This window comes from Tursiops truncatus, chromosome 7 (genome assembly GCF_011762595.2).
Source record: "Tursiops truncatus isolate mTurTru1 chromosome 7, mTurTru1.mat.Y, whole genome shotgun sequence".
In the NCBI taxonomy this organism is placed as follows: Eukaryota; Metazoa; Chordata; class Mammalia; order Artiodactyla; family Delphinidae; genus Tursiops; species Tursiops truncatus.
Window position 1 is genome coordinate 57,168,292 of NC_047040.1, and position 26,007 is coordinate 57,194,298.

Sequence of the window (26,007 nt, forward strand, 5' to 3'; positions counted from 1 at the left end):
TTTAAATTCACTTTTTTTTTCTTTTTCTGAGCAATGCTGACGAGGCATGTTAGAATACAAGCACGTATAATAACTTGGACACAACCATTTTTATTTCTTTTGTGTGTCATTACTGAAAGATTGAAGCCAGCTTCACCTAAGTGTAGTGATGCAAAAATAATAGTATCCCAGTCTGGCTGCTCTAGAGCAGAGGCAAACAAGAGCCTCATATTAAAGTCTTCGAGGTAGCTGACATGACGCATCTAGTCAGACGTAAATAATGACAGACGGAAACTATCATGAGGTCTGTGAAGCATCAACGTACTGCTATCATTTTCTCTCTAACCTTGCCTTGCTAGCAGCTCTCAGCCTTACAGCCTGAGAGATCATTTAAAAAGCAAATCCTAATGACTCTGCCCACTCTAACAATAGTCAGTGAGATTGGCATCAATTTAGCTCAGTTTAGAAACTCAGGATAGCAGCCATTGTCGACTTGTGACACCCTAAACCCCGCTTGTTCTCCATATATCAGCCCCCAATGCTACCCCTTCCTCATGGCTATTTCCACGCCTGGCAAAAGAGATTCTCTTTGTAGGAAAATTATTCATCTCCGTTATTTGTGTGGCACTCTGCATATAATCTCATAGGCTGCACAGATTTTCCTGGGCTAACTCATTTGGTACAAAAAGCTTTAAGCCCCCCCTCTCTTTTCCATGTGGCACACATAATTTTGTGTATATTATGTATGCACAGGGTAACAGTGGGTAAATAACATCCCAGTGTCCCTGTAGCTTAAGACTAACATGCTTATGGTTCAGATAAACACATCTGTACATGGCTGCCATAATCAATGTGGAATGGCAGAACAATTTTGCAGATGCAGTCCCAGGAAGATTAAAAAAAAAAAGCTGTCTTTTCCAGATTCAACAGAATCTATTCACCAAGAAACCTGTGATAAAGCAGTCGCATGTTTTATTTGTTAAGACAGTGATGACTTTGCAAGCCGGTGGGGACTGGAGCTGATGTACAATAGGATAATAGCATGATCACTTTGCAAATCAGCATGTGGCTTTGCCTGGGTGCTGGCGGCAGAAGGGCACGGGGTTCTGAGAACTCTAGCTGGCAACCTGAAAAGGCAAGGAGATCAAACTGCCTGGCTGTGAGTGTAAATGTTTGAGGATAAATTGCTGTGACTCTCCTTCTGCTTGGTTAAAAACACATCGCATATATGTGTTTTTGCTGTTTTATAAGAGGCTCGGAGGTAAACGTATGGGCCTGCGTGTGTGGAGTGGGTGGTGGTGGGGTTAGGTAGCAGAAAAGAATGGGGGAGGCTCACAATAGCCCATCCTAATGGAGAACTATTGATCTCATTTCAGAACACTTTAATCTCCAGCTAAACATCTTACTTACCTTGTGTAAAAGAGATGCCAAGTTGAAATAAATAATAAACACACAATATTTTAAGGACTTTTGAATTTTGCATGGTAATAAATATTAATGCAGCTTGTGACTCCCGAAGAAAACAGAAGGCACTTAATTCTGTTGTTGATATCAGGTACTGTGCAGGTTGATTTCCCGAGGTGAAAGTGAAAAATGCACTATTTGGACTTAAATTTAGATTTAATAAATAACTAATTTAGGATCTTGTTCTATATGCAAGGATATAATCACAAGGCATTCATTTTTAAAAGGTTTCATTTATTCTTGTGAGCTTAATTATTGCAAGGAAACTGTGAGCAATTTGTTTTTTACCAGTGTCTGATTTCTGAGAATGGTTATTAAATATTAAATGGATGCATAATTCAGGCAATTAAGAAAGTAATCACACAAAGTAATGTAATGGAAGTTAATTATTACTGCATAAGCAAATAGTTCATTAATGCTAGTAGTTGGTTGCTATAGCTGCATTCTTAATACATGCGGAACTGAAGCATGAATCCTCTGTGTATTCAAGGAGCTAGTAGGAAGTGTGATGCTGCAGAGAGAGCGCCACTAATGAAAAACAGAAGCAAATAAGGCCATATTGACCCCTGACTTGTCTAAATAAGGTGGGATCATCATTACTTAAGAGAGTTTTATGGAAACCACGACTGCACTAGCTGCTTATAATATTTTGGTAACACCAACCATGTTTTAAATCAAGGAGAAATCAAAAGGAATTCAGCTTGTTAAAACAAAAATCACCAATTGTACTTCCCCTGTTGCTGTTGTTTTAAAATCAACTCTTTTGTTACATAGCTAAAGTCATTATTTGCAACTTAAAAAGACGCCATAGACATTTTTTTTCATAAAAACATTACAGCGGGTAACAGACCTTATTTGTCCTGCCCTGGAAGCCCAAGTGAAAATTCTGACATTTCTTTGCTAACACTATCTCCCTAAAGCATTATACTTTTTAAAGGCTATTTTATATGAATTTAACACATAGGAGTTCTGGCGCTCTCCAGACCTTGGGCTGCAGCGAGGCGGTGGGAGCAGGCCAGGCAGAAAGGGAGGAAAGCGAACAATGGCGAGGATTTATCCTTGAGCCCCCAGGACCGAGCCAGGCCTGCCTCCAGAGGAGACCAGCTCCTTAATGGGCTCACTTTTTAACTACCCAGAACCTCCCAAGGCTCCCTGCAGCAACAGCACTGCCTGCCCCATCTCGTTAGAGACTTTCACCCAGAGAAAGGCAGTTCTGTGAGGCCAGGTGCTCTTCCCCCATCCTGACTGAGGCATCAAGCTGCCGTAATCCTGACATCATTTGCTTGTCTACTTACAGTACCTTGCTAAGCTATCCCCACCAGCTCCCAGGCTGGAGGCTGTGCTCGGTGGGCACAGTGACAGTCAAGAGACATTGGTCTTGTCAAGGGGATGCTTCCAGCCATTCAAGGACGGTCTCCTCTCTGTTCCTAGTGCTTGGCTTGCCACTGCAGAAAATAGAAAAGACCTACAAGACAGACTCCAACTCTGCTTTAGGAAAGCAGCTTACAGTGCTCTAGGAACAGTGGTTCTTTTAACCTGTTTTTTTTTGGGGCGGGGCAGTCATAGAGCTTTTGGACACTCTAATGCAATTGGGCATTTACACAAAAATGTGCATTTGATTTTAGAAGTTTCATGGTCTCCTTAATCCTGTTGATGGATCTCAGCGTTAAGACCCTCTGCTTTGGAGGAGACCAATGTCGTCAGATAGTGAACATCTAGGAGACAATCTGTTTGGGTTTTTGGCATATAGACTATAAATGTAGCAGAGGGGTTGGTGTGGTCTGAGGTAGTTTGGGGAAGGCTTTATGGAGTAAATGAGCCTTGAGGTTGACATTGAAGGATAGTTGGTATTTTGAAGTCAAAGGCAGAGCAGTTTTGTATAGAATAGCATGAGCAAAGGAAGAAGGGTAAGATTTCATTCATTTGTTCATTAACATTTTACTTCATTCATTTATTCATTAGCATTTTTATTCATTTATCAAATATAGAACTCCTACTGAATTAGATAATCACGGGAAATAAAGGTAAGACACGGTTTCCTGACCTCAAAGGATTTACAGTACAGAAGATGCAATACGGCAAGCACATAAATTAACATGTTACAAAGAACGTGTAGTTGCTCTGAGTGAATTCAGCTGGGGGGTTTCAAAACACTCCACGTAAGACGCGTTTCGGCATTGTTGCAAGGAAACTGTGCAGTTAAATGGGCAGATGTAAAGCACTCGCTGACAAGACCTCACCTTTGGTTTGGACGTCATACCTCAAAAAGAGGAAGGAAACAGTATGGGCAAAGTCAGGAAGGTGGAGAAACATGTTGTGTGTTTGGAAAACACGTTTAGCTTGAATAAAGCACAGGTTATGAGTAGGGAAGGCTTCAAAAGGTGAATGGGGACAGATCATGAATACTCTTAACTGGCAAGTAAGGGGATTTGACTATCACGAATGGAGAACCACAAATTTTCCTTAATGTGGTGTTTTAGGACAGTACACCTGGCTACAGTGCTCAGGAAATGTTGGCATGGAGTGGTACACCTAGCAACAGGGAGACCTCACAGGCCGCTGCAGAAACGCAGGAGGGAGCCACCGAGAGGGATCTTGTTGGTATATGTCTGAGGGAATTAACTTGGTGAACTGCGGGTAGTGAAGGGGGAGGCTTGGGAATTTCGAATTCCTACCTACCTGCTGGGGCCATAGAAGGGACGTGACCCATGGGTCACTTTCAGAAGGAGACACTATTTTTACTCACCAGGAAGGAAGCAGGCGTGTCGTCATGACAGTGGACTTCTATGGTGTCTCTGCCACCCTCTCCTGGTTCTAGCTTCAGAAGGACGGGAAATACATGCCAGCTATATCATTTGTCCCCCCCCCCCACCCCAGCCTATTTTTGTATCTTCTCACTCAGAGCAGTGTTTGCCACACAACGCTGGTGTGTAAGTCCAGATCATTTCCATAAGTTTTTGCCCTTTAAACCAAACTATTACTCTGCCAGGGGTCAAGGGGTTCCTTGAGGAAGACTTGGAGTTTTAGAACGTGGGCTTCACCTTCTCTCTGATTTAGAAACAAGCTTCTCTTTCAGTTTTTTTTTTCTTTTCTTTTTAAGTGGCATCTCCCACAGTACCTCATTTGATCTCCATAAATGCGAGAAGTAAATTGGGAAGATATTTCTCTTTTACAGATGAAACACAGAGGAGATAAATGCCTAGCTTAAGACAACATAGTGAAAGACGACCCCCAAATGAAAACTTTCCACCTCAAGACGGTATTGATGTTCAAGACAGCCCTGAGTGAAAGGTAGCAGGAGCCTCTATTTTCTCTACTCTGATCCACAGAATTTCTTCCAGACTCCTAAGTTCATCCTTGCATTTATAGGCTAAGCTCAGGTCAGGTGAGCTCTGTCTGTGCCTTAGGGATTACTTAATTTCCCATTCAGCAGTAGATCCTTTCTCTACTCTTGCAGAGATTTAGATCGCGGCAAGCTCGTATTCCAGTTCTCATTGTCTGCTGAGGCACTTTTCGCACTCTAGGGCAAATATCATTTCTGCAGTTTCTCTACTTGGGAACAAGTCTCTCATTCCCTTCCAAGTCACCAAGGACTTTAAATGTCAGAATTTATCCCAGCAATACTAAGCAGCCACTTCACTTGCTTATCAGCATATTGTCCAAGTTCCATTTAAAGTCTCAAGGCCAGTGCTTTCTTAAACTAATTCTAGAAGTTTCCAGAGAGCCCCAAAGGGCTTCCAAAATTTAGCTGCTGCTTCATCACGGTTGAGGTGAAAGTGATCAGATTATAGAATTTTTCTCCTATGTTTGACATTGTCACATCTGATGCCACAAAACTCTCCTTTAACACACTCCGAATTAGCTGCTAACCAGTTTCTTTCACTCCACATTTCAAATTCTTTAAACCCTGGAAAAGCAAGCCGCCACAACCTGAAGGCTGAAGATGTCTGTGTTGGACGCTCAGCTGTTTTAATGGCCTTTACAACGTGTCTTTAGGACTCTGCCCGATTCTCTCTTGGCAGTCTTCACTGTGATGGGGGTGGAAGTGGAGGTTCGAAAGGGAAATCCCCACCTCACGTGAATGCAGGGCTGGCCTGCACTACTCTCCTTAGACAGAGTCTAAGCTGCCAGAGACGGATTCAGCTCCCACATTGGAGCTCTCCTGTTAAACCCTCCACATCACCACAGTGAGAGAAAAACACGCCTTCTGGGGACTAATGACTGATTCCCTGCATCACGTCTAATGTATCCCAGGGTGCTAACTTCAGCACACCTGCCTCCACCACTGGTAAGGTAATGAGATCACTTATGAGTCACTGGTCACCGACAACATTTATAATATTCTTCAACCGAACGTCATTGCATAGCCAGTGTGCAGTGTTCCCCAGGAGGTGGCGAGTTCTGTCACCCTGGGAGCCCTGTTTTATGGGTAGTTGGTTGGGGAAGTGGTTCAAAACCCTTTATAAATGAGGTGGATAGGTTTGGAAAGGTTCTAGGTGTCCCATGTTACGCTGTTAAATTTCGTTACTAATTACATCATCAAGAGGTAATTATAGCCCTCTGAGGCCACAGATTTAAAAATTATAGCCACCCAGGAAATTTATCCCATAAAAAAAGGAATGCATTGGCCTGGATAACTGAGGTGGTTGGGGAAAGGTGTGGGGTGGTGGCGCACAGGGAGCTCAGGAATCCAGTTCGCTTGAGTTCAGTTAGCACCGAAGCCCATTCACAGTTGTCTGTGCTGTGGAGTTTGAATGAGGCTGCATTAGGGACATACTTCTCAATTTTAGAGAATCAAAAGTTACCCAATTTACTCAGGAAGATATCTAGAATAATTATCTTATTTTTCTTCCTTAAATCAGTCCCTTCTTTGGCAAGTTCTCAGAAAGCAGAGCTGACATTCAGTTTCAAGTGAGAAAAGAAATGTAAACTTCCTTTGAGCCGCATTTCAAGATAATGTAGATTTTTTTTTTTTGGGGGGATACCAAATAGCCAAAGATAAATACAAGACAGTGAGACACAGTGTTCCTGGACTCTCTTCAGAAGAGCTCTTTGGACTCGGTCCCTTAATACCATCTCTATCCCCTTTTGCATTTCTGCCATGAGTGAACTAGAGTGAGGAGCTTATTGCCTCCTTTCCTGAGAGGCATGCCAGTGGAATGGTTAAAATGGGACTCTGGATCGGAATCCCTTGATTTGCTTCCTGGCTCCTCCAAGGTAATCTTGTGTATTACTTAGGGTAGCCCTAGTTGCTATAACAAATAAACCCCACGTTGTCAGTGTTTTGACACAATAGAATTTTATTTCTCACCCATGTAACAATCTAGTGCTGGTGTTCCTGGTGAGCAATCTTCCATGTTGTGATTCAGAGATGAGGCTCCTTCATCTTGTTGTTCTTGCATTTCTTAGAACCTCAGCATCTTCTGTATCCAGCCAGCAGATAAGTAGGGAGTGTGAAGAAAGCACAGTCAGTAACTGACAGAGCTGGAAGAGACACACATCCCTTCCACAGCTTTCTGTTTGCTAAGAACTAGTCACATGGTGCCACCAGGATGCAGGGGAGGCTGGGAAATGTAGTTCCTGGCTGAGCTGGTTGATTCTATGGAAGGGGGAGAACAAATGTTGGTGAAAGTTAGCTATTCTTGCCACAATTCGGCCAGATACTTCAATATTCTGTACCTCAGTTCAGTTCCCTCATCTATAATATAGCGACAATAGCAGTACCTACTTCAAAGAGTTGATTATGGATTCAATTAGATAACATATACAAAATATTTGGTACACAGAAAGTACTTCATAAAAGTTGGCCATCGTTTCAACAGTTGTTATTGTTGTTAATTTTTCCGGTAGTTACTTTATTACCACCCAACAGAGACTCTCATAATTAATCTCTCACATTACTCTAATTAAAATAGATAGCCAAACAGTGTGTGATAAGTCTCATGGCTCTTTCATGAACAAAGAGAATCTATTTAATGGGGTAGGTATAAAACTAACCTGTGTGACAGTCAGGCAGTCCCTGAAGGATATGAAGCCTGCCTGTAAAGTCATGGCCCCTGCTCCCCTCCTGCTGTATGCTCTACACTCAGAAGGAAAAAAAGTTAGAATTTCTCAGAGGGGATGACAGAACAGTTCATCATTTCATTGTCTACATGTTATTTTTCAGTATTTCCATACCATTTCCATTAGAAATTATAGGAAGCTTTTGTCTTTGAATCTGTATCTATATGTACTTAAAGACTCAAAAAGGGCATTTTCAACCTGTGATTCATTTCTATTTCGATAAAACTTCATAGAGAGAACCCAATTCAGTAAGGTCAGTTTTCCTGGCTACTAAATTCCTCTTTCAGAGTGCAGAAAAATTCCATGGTCACCAGCAAGAATCCTGGGAAAGTAAAAAGAAATGAATGAAGATAATCTAGACATTTTATACACAGAGTGGGGAAGGCATGCTGGTGATTAGACTGTTATACTTCCTGAAGGGCTGCTTACTTTTATTCAGTGTCATAAACCAGGCCAGGCCAAATCGCACCACACCTGACCCAACATGACTCAGCAGTGGTTGGAAAGCTGAAAGTCAAGGCTGTATAGCAGAGTTTTTAATCAAATGGACTCTGTTAGCAGAACACTTGGGTTGGAATCTTGGCTTCACTCTTAACTATACCTGCACAACTTTGGGCAAGTTACCTACCCTTTCTAAATCTTGGTTTTCTCGTCTCTAATTTGGGATAAAAATAATGCCTGCCTTATATGTTTCATTGAGATAATTTCTGTGATATACTTAGTACAGTGCTTGCCGCATAATAACAGCAAGTACTTACGTGCTCTGTCTTAAGAGCTTTCCTTGCATCTACTCATTTAATTCTCATAACAAACCTATGGGAAAAGGTACTACAATTAGTCTCATTTTACAGGTGAGGAAACTGAGGGCCAGAAGGGTTGAGTAGTCTCCCCAAGATCACATAGCTACTCAAATTGTAAAGTCGCAATTCAAACCCATGCCCAGAGTCCAGAGACAATGCTCTTATCTTCTGTATTATGCTGCCTCTTCATAAGAGCTCAGAAATGTTATCCATTATTTACATTTTTATGAAAAGGTAGAGGTTAAGAATTTAATTCGGGAATGTTTGCTAACATAGCTCTGAAATTGGGGATATGAGGGGATAAGAGCCTGGAAAACCTTTGCTCATTAATACCTACTGAGTTAGTAAATGAGTGAATAAATGAATGAGTGAATTAATGTGTGGATGAAAACAAACCTTGCATGATCTGAAGCCAGGGATATGTCTCAGAATCAAACTCTGGAAATTAGCATCAGCTGGAAGACATGGACCTTGTACCACCATGGCATCACAGTGAGCAAAAATGACAGTTCTGATGCACTGGTTGTGTTTGAGTCAGGGGAACCTCCCCGCTGAGTCTCAGACTTCAGATGGAAGAAGGCTGCTACCCCTTGAGAAGCACTCAGTGTGATAATCCTATGTCAGGAGTGTGTGGGCAAAGATGATTTCCCTCAATGCAGCGCTGGCCCATGTAAAATACATTTTTATCTAACTTTCTAAAGCCCCATTTGGTGTTCCAGTAGCAGAGTATAGGAGGCATGCGTGTCCTCTGCATTATGCTAATTGTTTAAGCACGACAGTTTATTACTTCAGTCAGAGGGGTAATGTAGATCAGGGAGGGGGGAAAGGTAGGGCACAAACACAATTTTCTAGTTTTTGAGAAGCAATTACAAATAGATGAGAAGCCGTAACAATATTACACGTAGGATGGCTTATCCGTAGGACTGAAAAGGCGGCTGGAGCCTGTGCAGTCAAGAGCAGGAGTGGTTCAAAGCTGACAAGTCTACAGCGATGATTTAAAAATAGCAATGGTAATTCTGCAGCAAAACAGAACAATGAAACCAAGAGTAACGGTGCTCAGAAAAGACACTGGCCCAACACAATGCTCTTTCATTGGGTAAGCTATTTTCATAGCAAACCCAAATTTCAAAATGTCAGTCTGATAAATAGGGGAGATCTGAAAGGATAAAGTCAAGGTGTTTTGTTTTAATACTTAAAAAAAAAAAAGGAAACTTACTCTTGTTTCTAACAATCTTTTAGAGCTCTAAGGAAAGAGCATGTTGTGCTTTGAAAAGAGATCTAGTTATATCTTGTCTAGATGCTATTTTAATGTATACAGGCTTAAGTAGGTTTGGATCATATTATGAGGCTCATTTTTTCTCTATAACAGAATGAATATTGGTTAGAATTCAATAACCATGAAGAGCTATAAAAGTTTAAAATATAATGTCTTACTCTAATTTCCATTTTCTTCTGAATATAAGTGTTATCTTGGTACGGTAAGATTAGATGAGGTCTACCAACATCTGGTAGGATAAAGTATTTACCAACCTGGCAGGGTGGCTCTGAGTCCTAGATTTTTTGTTTTAAGTCTTCTGTTGAATTTGTCACAATATTGCTTCTGTTTTATGTTTTGGTTTTTTGGTCAGGAGGCACGTGGGATCTTAGCTCCCCAACCAGGGATCGAACCCACACCCCCTGCATTGGAAGGTGAAGTCTTAACCACTGGACTGCCAGGGAAGTCCCTGAGTACTAGTTTTGAGAGCCATCTCTCCTTATTGGCTGGTAGATCTTGGACAGTGTTTAGGATCTCTAAGGTTCCCTTTTCTCATTTCTAAAATGAAAGTAAAATAGCTTCTACTACCTAGGGTAATTTTGAGGCCTAAGTTAATGAATGCAAAGCACTTAGTGTGAGCTAAATTAATAGTAGCGGCCATTATGGTTATTTTACTGCTACTGCCTGTAATCTTGGGCAAGTATCTTGGACACAAGTATCTTGTGTGATACTTGGCAAGTCTCCTCATCTCTTTGGCTCTTGAATCTTTCCAGGGATTGAGCGAGGTAGCTTTGAGGTCCCTTAAATTTATACATATATAATTTATTTCATTCTTCATAGAAACCTCTGTGTAGATTAAAGCAGAGGTCTAAACAAGGTTTTCCAAGAACAGTGTGCCTCTTAAGAATCAAGAATTTTCATCCCAGTTGTTCCTCCTGCTAGGTGGAGGTCCCATTAAAACATAGTTCATATATGAGATTAGAAATGAGATCATGATGGATTTCAAGGACCATGCACCTTGACACAGCTGGCAAGAGCATCTTGACTTTATATACCAGTTCTGTCTTGGAGGTATGTTCTTATTATTAATCATTTAAAACTAAAAGAAAGATGTTTCAGGTACTCTCCTGTTCTGTCTTAAATCCCTAGCTGAAAACACACCTAGAATTAGAATTAAATAGGACCCATGGAGGAGCAGAGAGCAGTCCTATCACTGTCTCCTCAGCACTGTTATTTGCTCTGTGATGGGAGAGAGAAAACCATCCATAAAGTTACAAGTGAATTAGAAAGTGGCACAGCTGTAAGAGTCCAGGGCTGATTTCAGACTATATTTTGACATTGATTATGCCTGCCTTTGCTATTGAGTGTCATTCCAGTCAATGGGATGACAACAGGGAGTTTAAGGGAGCACAGAGAGAAAATGATACACAGGAGCACAAAGAAAGTAGTAAAAGGAAATGCTCAAGATAAGCTAAGCTAGTTTGGGGCACTTGGGTTGAAGGGCCAGGGTGGAACCTCTATCAAGTAGGGTAACAGGAGTGCCAGACCATTCTCCCCACCAAATCCTGTAGTTGTCACAGAAAACCTCACATCCTTTCCTATTTTCCATCTTCTCATCCTCATATATGTTGAAAAGGTTAATTATATTTGGAAATTGTTTTGTTTTAAGGATCTTGAAAAACAATTCATGAAGTTGTGAAAGACTGAGAATTAAGCACTCATTCATGATGAAAATCATCTACAATTTTTATACTACTTAATATTTTACAATGCATTTAATGCATTTTACCTCTCTGGGCCCTTACAAATGTGAGGCCTGCATTTGTATGATAGTGTTATCTCTATCAGTTGGATGCATTAGGCTGCAAGTAACAGAAAACTCAACTCAAAATGTCTTTAACGACATGTAAATGCATTCCTTTGGGTCAGAGCTGTGAACAGATTTCAGGATTGGTTGATTCAGTAGCTCAACATTGTCACCAAGACTCCCAGTTACTTCTACCAATGTGCTGTCATTGGTGTTACCTACATCCTCAAGCTGGTGGGAAGATGGCTACAGTAGTTCTAGGCATCACAGCGAAGCCCAGATATTTTCAGAGGAAAATGAAAGGTCATTTCTCCCTGATGACTCTCTTAGGAGTGAGAAATTTTTTCCAAAAGCCCTCCTGCAGGCTTCCCTTCACGCCTCATAGGGCAGAATTGCATTGCATGCACTTCTTGAACTAGTCATTGGCAAGAGGAATGGGATTACTTTTAGACCAATCAGGTCTATTTCTGGGGATGTGGTCAGGGTGCCCTGAAGCCCATGGCTGCATGGGAGAGAGATGGAGGATACCAGAACAGAATGAGGTATATGTTAAAAAGGAAGAAGTGGGGAACAGACACAGTGTAGGTAACTCATAATGTCCACTATACCAGATAGATAGATAGGCAAAAAGATAGATATAGATACAGATATAGATATACACTGAGACTCAGAATGGTAGAGGGATTGCCTAAGAAGTGGCAGAGCCATCGTTGGTAAAAGCTGTGTTATAAAGGGTATGTAAAATATTCACAGAACAGATAATGTTCTGGCTGGAAGAGACTATAAAGGTCATCAAATCCTTGGTGTCTCCTAGGACTTTGAGGGCGTGGGCCTTGGTATCACTAGCTCCTTAGCCAAAAGCACTTACTAACACATACCTCTGAATTGAACTTATCTCTGAAATCTGTTGATCTTCCCTTTGAAGGGCAATGTGTGTGAGTCCTACAAAAATTTTGCCCTGGTGGGAGAGTGGTAGGAGAGTGAGCCAGGAGAGCTGCCTGTCACTGAAGTCCCTCCTGCTTCTGAGGACAAAGAGTGTGGGAGGGCAGGGAAAGAAAGGGGCTTGTTTCTAGCTGAGTGTCTCCCATGACATTTGGAGGTGGGAATGGACAGCTCCTTATACTGAGCAGCCTTCGCATCCACCCATGTACACCTCCAGAGGCCCCTGTGGCCTTCGTCTTTCTTCTCTTCAATTCCTACAGACCTCTCTATCCTTTACTGCATTTCCTGCCCCAAGCCCTGCTTCTTTTTCTTATCATTAAGTCCAGGCACTCATTTCTATCTGGTTTTACCTTGATAAACCTAGAGGAGGAGCTGAGAATTGTTTTCAGGTTCTACAAGTAGAAGGTCAAAAACAGTGGCATTGGCTGTTCTAGCCTCAAGGTGAAGCATCTTCAAGACAAGTAAACCTTTCTCCTGCAAAAATCGACTGACCACACGGAGCATAATTCTGGTGTATTAATATGCTAGCTGAGTCTTTGTCTCTTTGCTGAACCTTATCAAATATTCCTAAGATTGTCTACCTTTTAGCATAACTGTAGAACATCTTAATGCTAAAAGAGCCACTCTCCCCCACCTTATCAAAGACATTTTTATACAAACTTGGCAGGGGCAGGGACGAATGTGCTCCTTATCATTGGGCCTGCCGCGCACTGTCAGGGCTGTTGGCCACACCGCCTCTGGCTGGGCCACCAATCATCAATCCCTTTGTCCTCAGGTCTCTCTCCTCATGATTCAAAGTCCAGGTGGGGGTGTCTGGCTGATCCTGGGTCAAATAGCCTTGCTCTGGGTGTGCTTGTGTGGCGGGGTGAGGGGATGGGGAGAGTAAAGAAGGAGGGCGTTCCAGCTTAAGTTTTTGGAGTGTAGGGGGGCGGTGGCCTGTCTCCCACCAAAGCTAATTCAGTGTACAGTTTAGATGTTGGGGGTTCAAACGTCAAGCAGCCAACAAAAGACCGGAATCTATGATACAGGGGTGTGAAATGCCTGGGTTTCTAGAGTGGAGAAGCTCAGACCCAATCAGAACAGAATGATCACATTAAAGAAAACCTTCTAGTTAGCAGAGCAAATCAAATAATCAAATTGTTACCAAGCCTCCCGAGTCGGTCCCCAACAGGGTCCTTCCGCCTGGTGTAGCTTGCTCCAATAGAACAAGACGGAGTTTGGTTCTGGAAGCAAAGGAAAGCTCTAACTCTGATCAAAGAACAGAGAGGTGCAAGCTCTACGGCACACGCTCTCCCCGGCAGGCTGTGGGAGGGGTTGCTTTAGGGGGATTTTGTCTGTGGGGAGGGGGTGGAGCTCTCACGGGGCTGGTGCGGCTGCGCTGCTCAGCTCGCGTAGCGTCTCTGCGCCCGGCCTGCCGCCATCTTGAGTCGAGTGTCCTGTGAGGACCTTCAGCGCACGTCCGGAGCTGAGGTGTCGGCTCAGCCGTTTCACGGGGAGCTCTCGTTTGAAGGGCTGGTGGGAAGGCCTCGACATGCGCCCCGCTATGAGCAAATGAAACAGACTAAACGCGAAGGGAAAAAAGGTTAGACTTTATCTTATTGCCCCGATTCTGTTTTTATTTCCTGGGAGTTGTTTGTGGGCTTTGTTGGTGACAAAATGTTTCTTAGGACAACTGTGGTGGTAGTTCTCAAACTTCTGGGTTCGTCACAATTGAGGAGCACTTAGTAAAAATACCCCGTTTCTAAACCTCCCCCCAGACCTGTTGAATGAAACTCTTCTGGGGGGAGGGGACCAGGAATCAGCAATATTCATAAACTCCCTGGGTAATTATGATGCATTTGGTCTGGAGACCTCCTCTGAGAAATACTGCTGTGTGTGGCCTGAGAGAAGTGATCAGCAAAACAACAAAAATAGCTAAATTTAAGTAGAGCTTTCTATGTTAAACACTTTACCCAGGTTATCTCATATCAACCTCACAATAACTAGCAGGTGGTACTATATTAACCATTTCACAGGTGAGCAGAGAGATGTTAAGTAACTTGCCTAGATCACAGAGCAGGTAAGGCTTGCAGCCATGGGTCTTATCGAGGTTTGTGGGTCCTGAGGATTGGTCCCATGGAAAATGCAGAGAGAGAAAGATGATTATCACATCCAAAGAGGGCAAGAAGCTTAAAGAGGGAAACACTAATATAATCACAATGACTAATATGTTTTACCTTAATTTCTTTTTAATGTTCTAAAATTTGGTTCAGTAATTTAGAAACCAGAAAAGAGAGAGGGGGGAGGATAAGTTTTGTATGACGTTAGCTAAAATTGTATTGTCTTGATTTTCTTATTTGTATGGAGATAAAATTAAGAGTCTAGAATCCATCCCAGGTTCAACTAATAGCAATCCTCAGACAGCCAGATTTATTCTCCTTGCTTTTAACTGAAAGAAAAAAAAAAAGTCAAATGATAAAATGATAACCAAAGAGAATTTTGTTTTGAAAACTACCTCATAGGGCATGTTCTCAGATCACGTTGAACCCAATATCCTATGTGTTTTTTATTTGTGTCCAAAATACCGCCCAGTGATACCTGCCATTTGGAATGATGGTCCCATGACCCCACAATCACAAGTCACATAACAAATATGAGTGCACCATGCTGAACTTGTTAAGGAATGAACATAGCTTGAAACACAAAGGCTTAATTTTAGTTGATCAGAGAATTCAATTAACCAGAAAATCCCATTTGTTGAAAATACAGTACTTTCCCCACCCCTCCTAAATGTCGTATTTTCTGTATCTGTGTGGCAGGGGGAGGTGCAGGGCTGGGGAGGGGTGGGGTGCGGGGGTCTTGGGGGGAGCCTTAGTAGGGATGAGAAGAGGTCAGCTTACACTTTTCAAAGGAAAGGAGTAACCAAGTGTTCTGTATATAACAAAAGATATCAGTCACCCTGATGAGTTTGGATTCAACATAATGAAAAACAGGAGAGTTTCAGAAAAAGAAGAGTAGCTTCCTGCCAGTCCAAGTGGAGGGTCCCACTGGGAGGCAGAGAGATGCACAAAAGTCTTTTTGTATCCATGATCCTTTGATCCTTTATTTTTATGGTAGATAAGACAGTAATTTTTCTACTGACCCACAGAAAGATACCTAAGAGAAGCCCAGAAACTGCCCTGGATTATAGTGAATTTAGAAAGTGGGCAGAAAGCATATATAAAGATAATTTCTTTTACCTTATTTTATATATCACTTTCCTTTAAAGAAAACACCGAAAACCCCACATATTTTCTTTTTTAATCCTATATCTTTACGAAGTGTGAAAAAGAGGTATTTTGAATATTGTTTAATAGATGGAGAAACAGAGAAATCTACCTGGCCTGGTCAGCTTGGATAGTAGAGAGGTGTCAGACGAGGGGTTTAAGGGTCCTTTGCTGCCCCCCACCCATATCTTCTCTGTTAACTATCTCTAACTTTCATTGGTTAACCATCATTAGCAATGTGGCCTCAAACTGTTTTCTGCTTGAAGTCCCACCCCATCCCCATTTCCACTGTAAATAGCATCTTGGTCAAGAAAAAGTGATTCTGAAAATGCCATCTCTTGTAAGAAGAACTGTAAAAACAAGTAATTTCACTCTAGAAGTGAACTTCCTACTTGAAGGGGAGAAAAATAAGAAAGATGGATGACTGTGGAATTTTCATAGAAGTTTTTCACGCAGGAGATACCGTGGGCATGTCCTCCCTTTGCAAAGCAAGTGGCTCTTTATGTGTGTCTCAAAACATCCTGTGGATTTTACCGTCTATTTCAGTGGGAGTTTTTGAGACATGGAAGGGAAAGAGACTTACTGACCTTTAAAAAGCAGCTGATCCATTTGTAGTCTCTACTGTCGACTTAGCAGTTGCTTCAATATTTCAGTGGAGGTTTTTAATAGAAAGGAGGTTCAGGAGTCACACATTTTATTTTGACTTGACCATTGGGAATTACCATATCTGACCATCGGGGAGGAATTATAAATGTTCTTTAGTGTCACTTTACTACATGACGATCAATTAATAGAGCTTGTGCTGAGGAGGATAGAGAATGGTAGCAATGAAGGAACTAGTTGATGTGGAACAAAAGAGCTAGTGAAAAGATTCGTTTTTCTGTGAAGTTAAAATAGACGAGTGAGTCTCTGGACTCAGTCTTTCACAAAGTACTAATGGCTGGCTTTCATTTGAGAAGGGACAGATTCAGGGCAGTATTGGGATAAAGGTTCATGTTCTCTTGTCTGGATAAAAGTTGTTCCATTCCCATATTGGAAAATTCTGAAAAAGTATTTTTCCTGAAAGTTAGTTTTAGTGTTCTGGTTTCAGTGAAACAACCCAGAGGGTTCTATGATAGTCCAAGAAGTACAAAAGGGATAGTGAGAAGGAGCCGTGCTTGGAGGGGACCTACATATCCCTTACAACCAGCTGGAGAGGAGTCCCTTGATGATTATAGGTGAGATATCCATAGCTTTTGAGTAATTGCAAAGGTAAAGTTAGAGAAAATAACTAGAACCATGATGGTGGAATGTTGTAATCATCCAGGAGAGAGCTGATCAGAGCCTGACCGAAAGAATGGAGTTGAAGGGGAATAGTAGAGAGATTGCATGAAAGGACAGTTGGCAGTATTCAGAAAGAGACAATTGCTGAGTGAACGGGAGTGGAAGAAGTAACAGTAATTCTGGGATTTTAATTTTTTTACTTGAGAGTGTATAATTGGACAGAATAGCCATGTGTGATGGGTAAACAAGGATGAATTTGGTGTTTGTTAGCAATTATGATTAGAGCCAGTCTTGAAAACAAAATGGACAAACAAAAATGGACCAACAAGGACAAAAGGGACCAGACAGATCTAGGTGTCATCTATGACTCTTTCTAGAGTTACTTGTGGTTCTTGCAGAGTGGCTTATTTACGGGAGTGGAATACAAAGCCATACTGAGCTACAGATAGAGTTAGAGTGTAGCGTATTTTGAAAATGTTTCCCAGATGATTTACCAAAGCCACAAAAAATGTAGTGAAAGAGGAATAAGCAAAGTGTATTGATCAAGCAAAATGTAACTGAATGTAATTAGCCAGTGAATAATTATATTAGAATCAAGGTAAGAATATCTCAATGCATAAATATCTTCTGAAAATTATACTGTTTTGAATTCATTAAAAATTCTAAAAAATCTGGATTACTTTTACTTTACTCCATTGATAGGAAAAAGAATATTCCTCAACTTTGTTCACCCATAATAAGGGGAAAAAAGAGCTTTACATAATAAAAAGATTAAGTACATGAAAGTTCCAACATATTTCTTAGCATAAAGTTAGTACTTTATAAGTGTGAATGTGTTGAATAAAATTAAGTGAGATTCCTACAGTTTGAGTTTTATTGCTAAGCTATTTTATCCTTTCAGTTGAATTTGTATAATATATAGTCTCTCCTAACACCTGCATCCATCTTTACCCTTCTTAAAAGAATAATCCAGCTTCATCTTCCCTGTTTTCTCACTTTCTTCCAATCTCCTGGCTTTGCCCACTCACCCTCTGCTCAAACTCACCTGGACGAAGTTGCTAATTGCCAACTTTCAATGGCATTTTCAGTTCTTACTTTACCAGACCTCACTGGAGTATGTGACACCACTTTTTCTTTCCTGCATCTGTATCCACCTTTGGCTTGCTGGACATTTCTCTCTCCGTTTCCCCCCAGTCTTTCTGAATTAATCTTTCTCATTTTCCTCTGAAACTTCCACTTCCTCTCTCCAGGCCTTGAATGCAGTACTTCTTTATGAGTGTATCCTTCTATTCTGCTCTCTTTCCTCTTTCTGCTTTCAGTTTTAGTATAAAAACACATCCATGGCTTCAGTTACCACCTTCAGGCCCGTGACTCCAGAAATACATATGCAGCTGAAGTCTCCCTTGTGTTCCAGAGGAGCAGTGCCATCTCCCTGGACACTTCCACTAGGACAGCCATGGACAGTTCAACATTACCACATCCAGAACAGAATTCATTTTGACCCTCTAACCCCATAAGCTGCTTCTTCTGTATTACCTATCTCAGTGAACCATAATACCATCCTCCCAGTTGCCAAAACCATAATCTGAGACTCATCCTTAACTCTTTCCTCATGTTCAAATGATGGAGATGTCAGTCCTCAACTACTGTTGATTATGTTTCACTCCTACTGCTATTATTCGAGTTCAGACTCTTATTATTACAGCCGTTTCATCCTCCTTGCCTCCAGTTTTGCCATTCATTCATTCATTCATTCACAACACAATTATGGTGTGTTTGCTAACATCCAGGCATTGTGCTGGGGATGCGTTCCAAGAGATGAGCATGGCCAACCTGGATTCTGCTGTCATGGAGACTCCACTAAGGCCCATAGTCACCTTAAAATCCAAATATGATCATGTCATTCTTTGTTCAGCATCCTTGAGCAGGCTCTCAAGCCTCAGGGCTACGTCTGCCTTTCTTAGATTGGTGTGGAATGGCTTGTGTGAGACACTGCCCATTGCCTCCCCAGGGGAACCTCAACTGCAGCTGGACACAGGGCCACCCAGAAGGCAAGGCATTGTCTTCCAGACTTCCATGCAACCAGGGTGGTGGCCACGTGACTCAATCCTGGCTGATGAAGTGTAAGGCTGCTTAAAGCCAGTTAAACTAACCTGGGAGGGGTGGTGGAAGGGGGCACTTTTTGCCCTCTGTCTTTCTTCATTCTTTTGCCCTGCTACACAGATGTGCTGACTGGAGTCCAGCAGCCATCTAGAACCACGAGGAGACCTTGAGTATGGAAAGGTGTGTACTAGGATAGTGAAGCAGAAAGATGGGAGCCTGAGTCCCTGAAGAAACTGAAAATTGTGGAGCCCTATACCATCTTTGGCCCCCTTACCAGCACATCTTTTTGTGAAAGAGAAATACACTTTTGCTCTTTTAACTTGATTAAAACACAGTTAGTTGGGGGTTTTATATTACATGTAGTGGAACTTAACTAAATAGATGAGACTTATAAAGACCTTTACAACGTGAGCCTTTCTTACCTGTCCAGAATTAGCTTATCTTTCTCCTCACGAAAGTCCTAGAATCCCCCCAACTCTCTCTTCTCTCTTCTCTCCCTCTCCTCCTCCTCTCCCCCCTCCCCGCCCCTGCCATGCACTCCCACTCAAACAGTGCACACTCACACCTTCATGCTATTGTCCCTGCTGCTCCTTCTACCTGGACTTCCCTCTCCCTTTACCTTCACACATTCTTAAGTCTAATTCTTACTGGCTTGGTTCAGATATCACTTCTTCAGACCTACTGGTTTGGTTCAGGATCCTTCACTACCCCTTCTCAGCCTGGCTTAGGTGGTACCCTCCTAAGTGCTTCTTCTGTATGCTGTGCTTATGGTCTTTTTAGTCTACTACCTAATACATTTCTTGTTTCCTTATCTGAGTTCTTCACTAGCCTGTAAGGGCAGAGGGTATATGTGCCTGTTTGAATGAATAGCTTGCACTCTAATTTCTCTTGCCCGTGCTGTCAGTTTCATATCTAGTCAATGGAAGAAGTTTAAACTAACAGGGTTGGGCTTCCCTGGTGGCGCAGTGGTTGAGAGTCCGCCTGCCGATGCAGGGGACACGGGTTCGTGCCCCGGTCCGGGAAGATCCCACATGCCGCGGAGCGGCTGGGCCCGTGAGCCATGGCCGCTGAGCCTGCACGTCCGGAGCCTGTGCTCCGCGACGGGAGAGGCCACAACAGTGAGAGGCCCGCATACCGGTAATAAATACATAAATAAATAAAATTAACTACCGGGGTTTTATAACTTGATGAAGGATGATCTTAGAATCAATTTGCCTATCTTCCTATTTTCTTTCTTGTGTCCTGGGCACATGTGTGGGTGGGGTGACTTCATGTGAGTTGGGACAAACTTGCTGAAGTGGAACTGTTCCCTCAGGGAAGATGGGGTAAGTGTGTATAGCAGTTTTCTAGGTACTCTTACAAGTCTTCTTACAATTGGCCACAAACCTATGAACCTGCTCCACACGTTGTTAATGTTCATTTGGAAATCTTTTGCATACACTAGGGCTAGGCTGAGCCGTCTCAAATCCAAATCTTCACCCTGCATGGATCTGCTTCCTCTCTGGAGATGTCCAGTCTCTTTAATGGGCCACACAGACCTCTCTTCTACTTCTTCGGCCTCATCTCTTACCACCATTTTGCCATTTCCTTTGCACACTAAAAAGCTTGTTCTTTTGGGATAGCCCATATCATTTCTTACCTCCAAACCTTTGCTCCAGCTACTTCTTCTGCCTGGATTGTCTTCCCTAACTTCTAAAAGTGCTAACTCCACCCATTGCTTAGGGACCTTAGAACTTGACTCAGGGGACTTTCTCCTCCCAGAACTCTTCCCCAGGCCTCCACTGGCTGGGTTAGGTTTGACTCATGGCCCCAGTAACCTGTGCTTGGCTCACCCATAGCACTTGCCTCAGCAGTGAATAACCCATCTCCAGTGTGTTGGCCCCTCCAGAGCCAGGAACTGCATCCTGTTCATCTTCGAATCTTCCTGGTGCCTGGCACATGGCAGGCATGCAAAAATATTTTGCTTAATTAATAAGTGAAATATCAAATGGAAATGCTGTCAGAACCACACAAATTACCTTATTGCACAAATTTTCCTGGTCTCACTCTGATGAGCCATCAGCTTTCCCCTTTGCACATTTCCACATCCTGGGTGGGACTGATGATTTAATCAGCTCATGTGAGAGTTTGGAGTGACATCTTGGGAACTAGCCTGATGTTGGAGGAGGCAGGGGGACCGACCGTAAACTCTTTATATGAGCAGAAGGCTGTTTAATAACTGAACATTCGCCCCTAGTTCTGAGCTTCGTCACAGCTCCCTGACATGCCATATCACACCAAACAGAGACCTGGGGTGCTCACTCTGGCTCAAGAGCGTTATCACCTGCCTGGAGCATAACCTGACATCCCAGGAACTTCCTCACCTGGGGAAACTGAACCAGAACTTAGAGGCTTAGAGGTTCTTTGGTGGAGGTGCCACTGTCTATGAGACCCTTGGCTGCTATCTATCCAGACTGAGTTCCCCTCCTTCCAGATGAAAAAGGTGCCAGAGATTCATATATGTGGGGGCCTAGTTGGTGCTGATAAAAGGTCATGTAGAACCTGTGTGATCTTAGATAAGTTATTTAACCTCTGTGTGGCTTAGACTCCTCATAAAAAGCATGAAAATGCCTATGTCATAGGGTTAATAGGAGGACTAAATTAGATAAATTACTGAGTCTTGCAGAGGCAAGGTCTGTAAGTAAGTGCTTATTATGTCAGTTGCTATTATTACTGTTGTCATAATACTGGTCTGTGGTGTCTACAAAGAACAAATCTTGAGAAGATAAGTGAGACAGAAAAATGTCCTGGAGGGGAACTGAAATGAAAATGTAAACCAGCGTCTCCGTGTTGGAATTCAGAATCGTTTCATTAAGGAAGACTATGTGTCATGTCATTTAATGATCTAAAAAACAAAAAAAAAACCAGAGTTTGCATGAAAAACTTGTATGATTATGACTACTTTTTCCCTTGCCTCCCCTTTTTGTGCTGTCACTAAATTTCCTGTGCAAAAGTCACATCTTGGGTCCCTCACATGGATTTTGCTCAATTATCTTTCAGCGCTGCTCTGACCTATTTATGGGAAGTGGCAGGAGCTTTCTGCCTTCCCCAGAGATCTCACTCCTCTTTTCATAAAGATAGAAAGTGGTCATTGTTTCTTTTAAATGCTAAGCTCTCTTGCCTACCTTAGACGATGTGGCTGACATCACCTTTTTGGTCAAGGGACTATGTTTCCTACTGAGGAAGCTTGAGATGGAGCAGAGGGCAGGTGATAGGCAAAACCAGGGAACACCTTAGGTCCAAAGAAGCCTCAACAGTAGGGAATCCTGGGGTGCAAGGTGCAGATAAGTAATCGTAACGCCAGTTTGCTTTTGCGTGTGTTGGTGGTATGCCCACATCCTCCTTTGCCTCTTACCTCTCTGCTGGCTGCTTCTCCATCTCCTTTGCAGAGTTCTCTTCCTCTGCTGGTCTTTCAGTGCTCATGTTTCTCATGGTTCTGTTCATGGGCCTGAGCTCTTACTTTTACTTTCCCTGGACCATCTCAACCATCCCAGGGCAACAGGAACCAGATCTGTCTCCCAAGCTCCAGACAAGTACATGCAACTTCCTTCCCGGTTCCTACTTGGATATCTCACAGGTCACTCAAACTCAATATAACAAAAATCACATGTTTATTCTCCCTCACATTTGCTTCTCCCTCAGTGTTCCTTGTCTGAGCAAACAGCACCACTCCCCACGCTGTTACCCAAGGAGCAACCTGGAAGTTGACCTTGACTTTTCCGCTTTCTCTCTCCCTTCCCATTCAATCAATCACTAATACCTGTCAGCTCCTCTAGTTCTTCTCTGCATTAATCCAGGCCACCAGCACTTCTCTCCTGGGCCAGTGCAGGAATTCCTCTGCTGCCTCCTCTGCTTCTAGGCTTGTTCCAAGCTATTCTCCATCCTGCAGCTAGTTGGATAGTCTAACACTGAAAATCCGCCTGATCTAACATTTTCCCCACTTTCCCATTGCCCTAAAAATAATACCCAGGCACCTAAACATGCTCTAAGGCCCAAGATTCAACCTTGATCTAGCTTCCAGCTGCATCTCTCCTCAGCCTTCTCCTATTTTTGTGCTCCAGTTACACTGAGCTTCATTCAGTTCCTCTCACCTCTGCACCTTTGCACATGCTAGTCCCTCTGCCTTAGCATGCCCCCACCTTTGGCATCCGGGTTAACTCTACTCCTCCTTTGCCTTCCAACTTAAACACCAGTCTCTCTAGAAGCCCTTCCCTAAGCTTGAATGGATCCCCTGCTCTCTCTATTCCTACCAGCATAACATGCATCACAACTGGCATCATTACTTGTTCAAGATTTGCATTGCTTGATAGTATTGGAGAGCAGGGAATATATGTCTTGTTCAATTGTATTTCATTGCCTGGCATACCAGGCACAGTCATTGCTCAATAAATATTTATTAAATATTTAAATAAATGAATAGAAATAACAAAAATCTCTTCATTGTTTTATTTTGAATTTTGCTGATCATCAATAAGATTGAACTGTTTTCGTATGTGTTTCTTGATCATTTATTTTTTATTAGTTGCCATTTCATATTTGTGGCCTATTTTTCTTTGTTTTTTTGTTATTGGTTGTTAAGAACTTTTTGTAAATTGAAGATTTTAGTTCCTTTGTATTTTGTAAATAATTTTTCTGATTTACCCCTTATTTTTTACATTTGGTATTTTTTCTTATAAATAAAGGCTTTAAGTTGTTACATATTCAAATTGACCAGTCTTCTGCATGAGGATTAGAAAGGGCTTCCATATAGGCATATGTTTGTATCTGCAAAGTAAAGAAGCATGCCTGACATATTTCCTCTGTAAGTTGATGTGGAGGGGAATGCCTGTGAGGAAACATTTATCTCTTACTTTGCTATAATGTTGTAAAGTATTTTGTAGATGCTTTTTATTTTCCAACAAAAATATTTAAGGATAACTGTTACGACTTCCACTTCCTAAAGATAGAGTGAATATGTTTTTCTCAATTCCTCCTGCTTAGCAAAACTAAAAACCTTAGACATTGTTTAAAAATCAAACACAAGACTCTGGAAAGTAGAAAGAGGAGGGAGATCATCTATGGAACTTGCAACCCCAGAAACAACATGGTGGTGAGTTCCTGGGTTTCTCTCGCATTATACATCCCAGTCTTAGAGTTGAAGAAGCCATTGCAACCCAGAAACGCCAAGGGGCACAGACAAACATAGCCCCCCAGAAAGCCTGCTGTCTAGTTAAAGGACCAGGGAAAAAGGCAGCCTACACACTCCCACCCATGCCAGCAAAAGCTAAGTTGGGCGGGTTACTTATGCCCACCCTAGGCTGTAACAAGGCACTTCTGTCCCCCTCCCTGCTGCTGGGGTGGTGTCAGAGAAGGCCAAGTAGGGAGCCAAGACTTTTCAAAGTGCCTTCCCCCAAGTATCATTGGAGACCATGTGGGGAGACAGAACTTTCCACTCCTCATGGCAGTAATGAGATACCTTTCTGTTCCCCACTGGGGTAGTGTCAAAGGAGACCTAGGGAGAGTCAGGACTTTCACCATCACCCAGGGGGTAATGAGGTCACTATCACTGCAGTGTTGATGGAGGCCACAGGGTGATCCAGAACTCCCATCCCCACCCAACAGTATCAAGCAGCCTCCCACCCTCTGTTGTCAGTGGAGGCCACGTGGGGAACCTAGACTTCTACCTCCACCTGACAATAATGAGGCAACCCCCTGCCAGAGTGGCATCAGAAAATGCCAGCTAAAACAACGTTTAAGTAAAATCCAGAGTCTCCTAACTTAATATGCAGCTCTTCAGGTTTCAGTTGAAAAGTACTCCTCATAGCAAGAACCAGGAAGATCTCAAACTGAATGAAAAAAGACAATCAGTAGATGCCTTACTAATTTCCTAGGGCTGCTGTAACAAATTACTACAAACTGGCATAAAACAATAGAAATTTATTCTCTCAAGAGTTCTGGAGGCCAGAAATCCAAAATCAAGGTGTCAGCAGGGCTGCCCTTCCTTCAAAGGTTCTAAGAAAGGGTCTGTTCCTTGCCTTTTCCAGCTTCTAGTGATTCCAGGTATTTCTTGGTTTATAGCTGCATCAGTGTAATATCAGCTTCCATGGACACATTGCCTCCTCCTCTGTATTTCCCTTATAAGGATACCTATCACTGGGTTAAGTCCTGCCCAGATAATCCAGGATGATCTCTTCAACTCAAGATCTAATCAACAGGATCTAATCAACATTTATAGAACATTTTACCCAACAGAAACAGAATATACGTTCTTTTCAAGTGCACTTGGAACACATAACAAGATAGATCATGTCCTGCACTATGAAACAAAACTTAACACATTAAAAAAAATCTGAAATCATACAGAGCACATTCTCTGACTGCGATAGAATTGAACTAGAAATAACAACAAAAAAAAAAATCACAGGAAAAATTGTAGCACTAAATGCATGTATTAGAAAAGCAGAAATGTCTCAAATTAATAAACTAAACTCCCACTCCAAGAGCTTAGGAAGAGAAGAGCAAGATAAGCCCAAATCAAGGAGAAGGAAAGAAATAATACAGATAAGAGTGGCAATCAATGAAAATGAAAAAAAATAGAAAAATCAATAATGAAAACAGCTGATTGTTTGAAGAGATCAACAAAGTTGACAAACCTCCAGAAAGACTGACAAAAAAAAAAAAAGATACAAACTACCAACATCAGGAATGAAACAGGGGCTATCACTGCAGATCCTGTAAATATTAAAAGGATAATAGGATAATACTAAGAACAATGTTACATGCATATAACTGACAACTTAGATGAAATGGACCACTTCCTCAAAAAACACAAACTACCACAATTCATCCAATATAAAATGGATATCTCTATATGTACTAAGGAGATTGAACTCATAATTTTAGAACAGAAAAATGAAATCACCAGGCTCCGATGGTTTCACTAGAAAATTCTACAAAGTGTTTAAAGAAGAATGGACTTCAATTCCACACAATCTCTCACAGAAAACAGAAGAAGGAATACTTCCTGATTAATTTTTATGAAGCTAGTAGTACTTGGACATCAAAATG

At 42.1% G+C, this 26,007-nt stretch overlaps 1 long non-coding RNA gene across 1 annotated transcript in view; it reads left to right on the plus strand.

The window, feature by feature from the left end:
* Positions 1–23,986: 23,986 nt before the first annotated feature.
* LOC141279074 (uncharacterized) overlaps positions 23,987–26,007 on the plus strand; it is a 35,837-nt gene continuing 33,816 nt past the window's right edge. Inside the window, exon 1 of the long non-coding RNA XR_012332826.1 lies at positions 23,987–24,049. This is a non-coding gene — a long non-coding RNA (uncharacterized lncRNA). The remainder of the gene's footprint in view (positions 24,050–26,007) is intronic.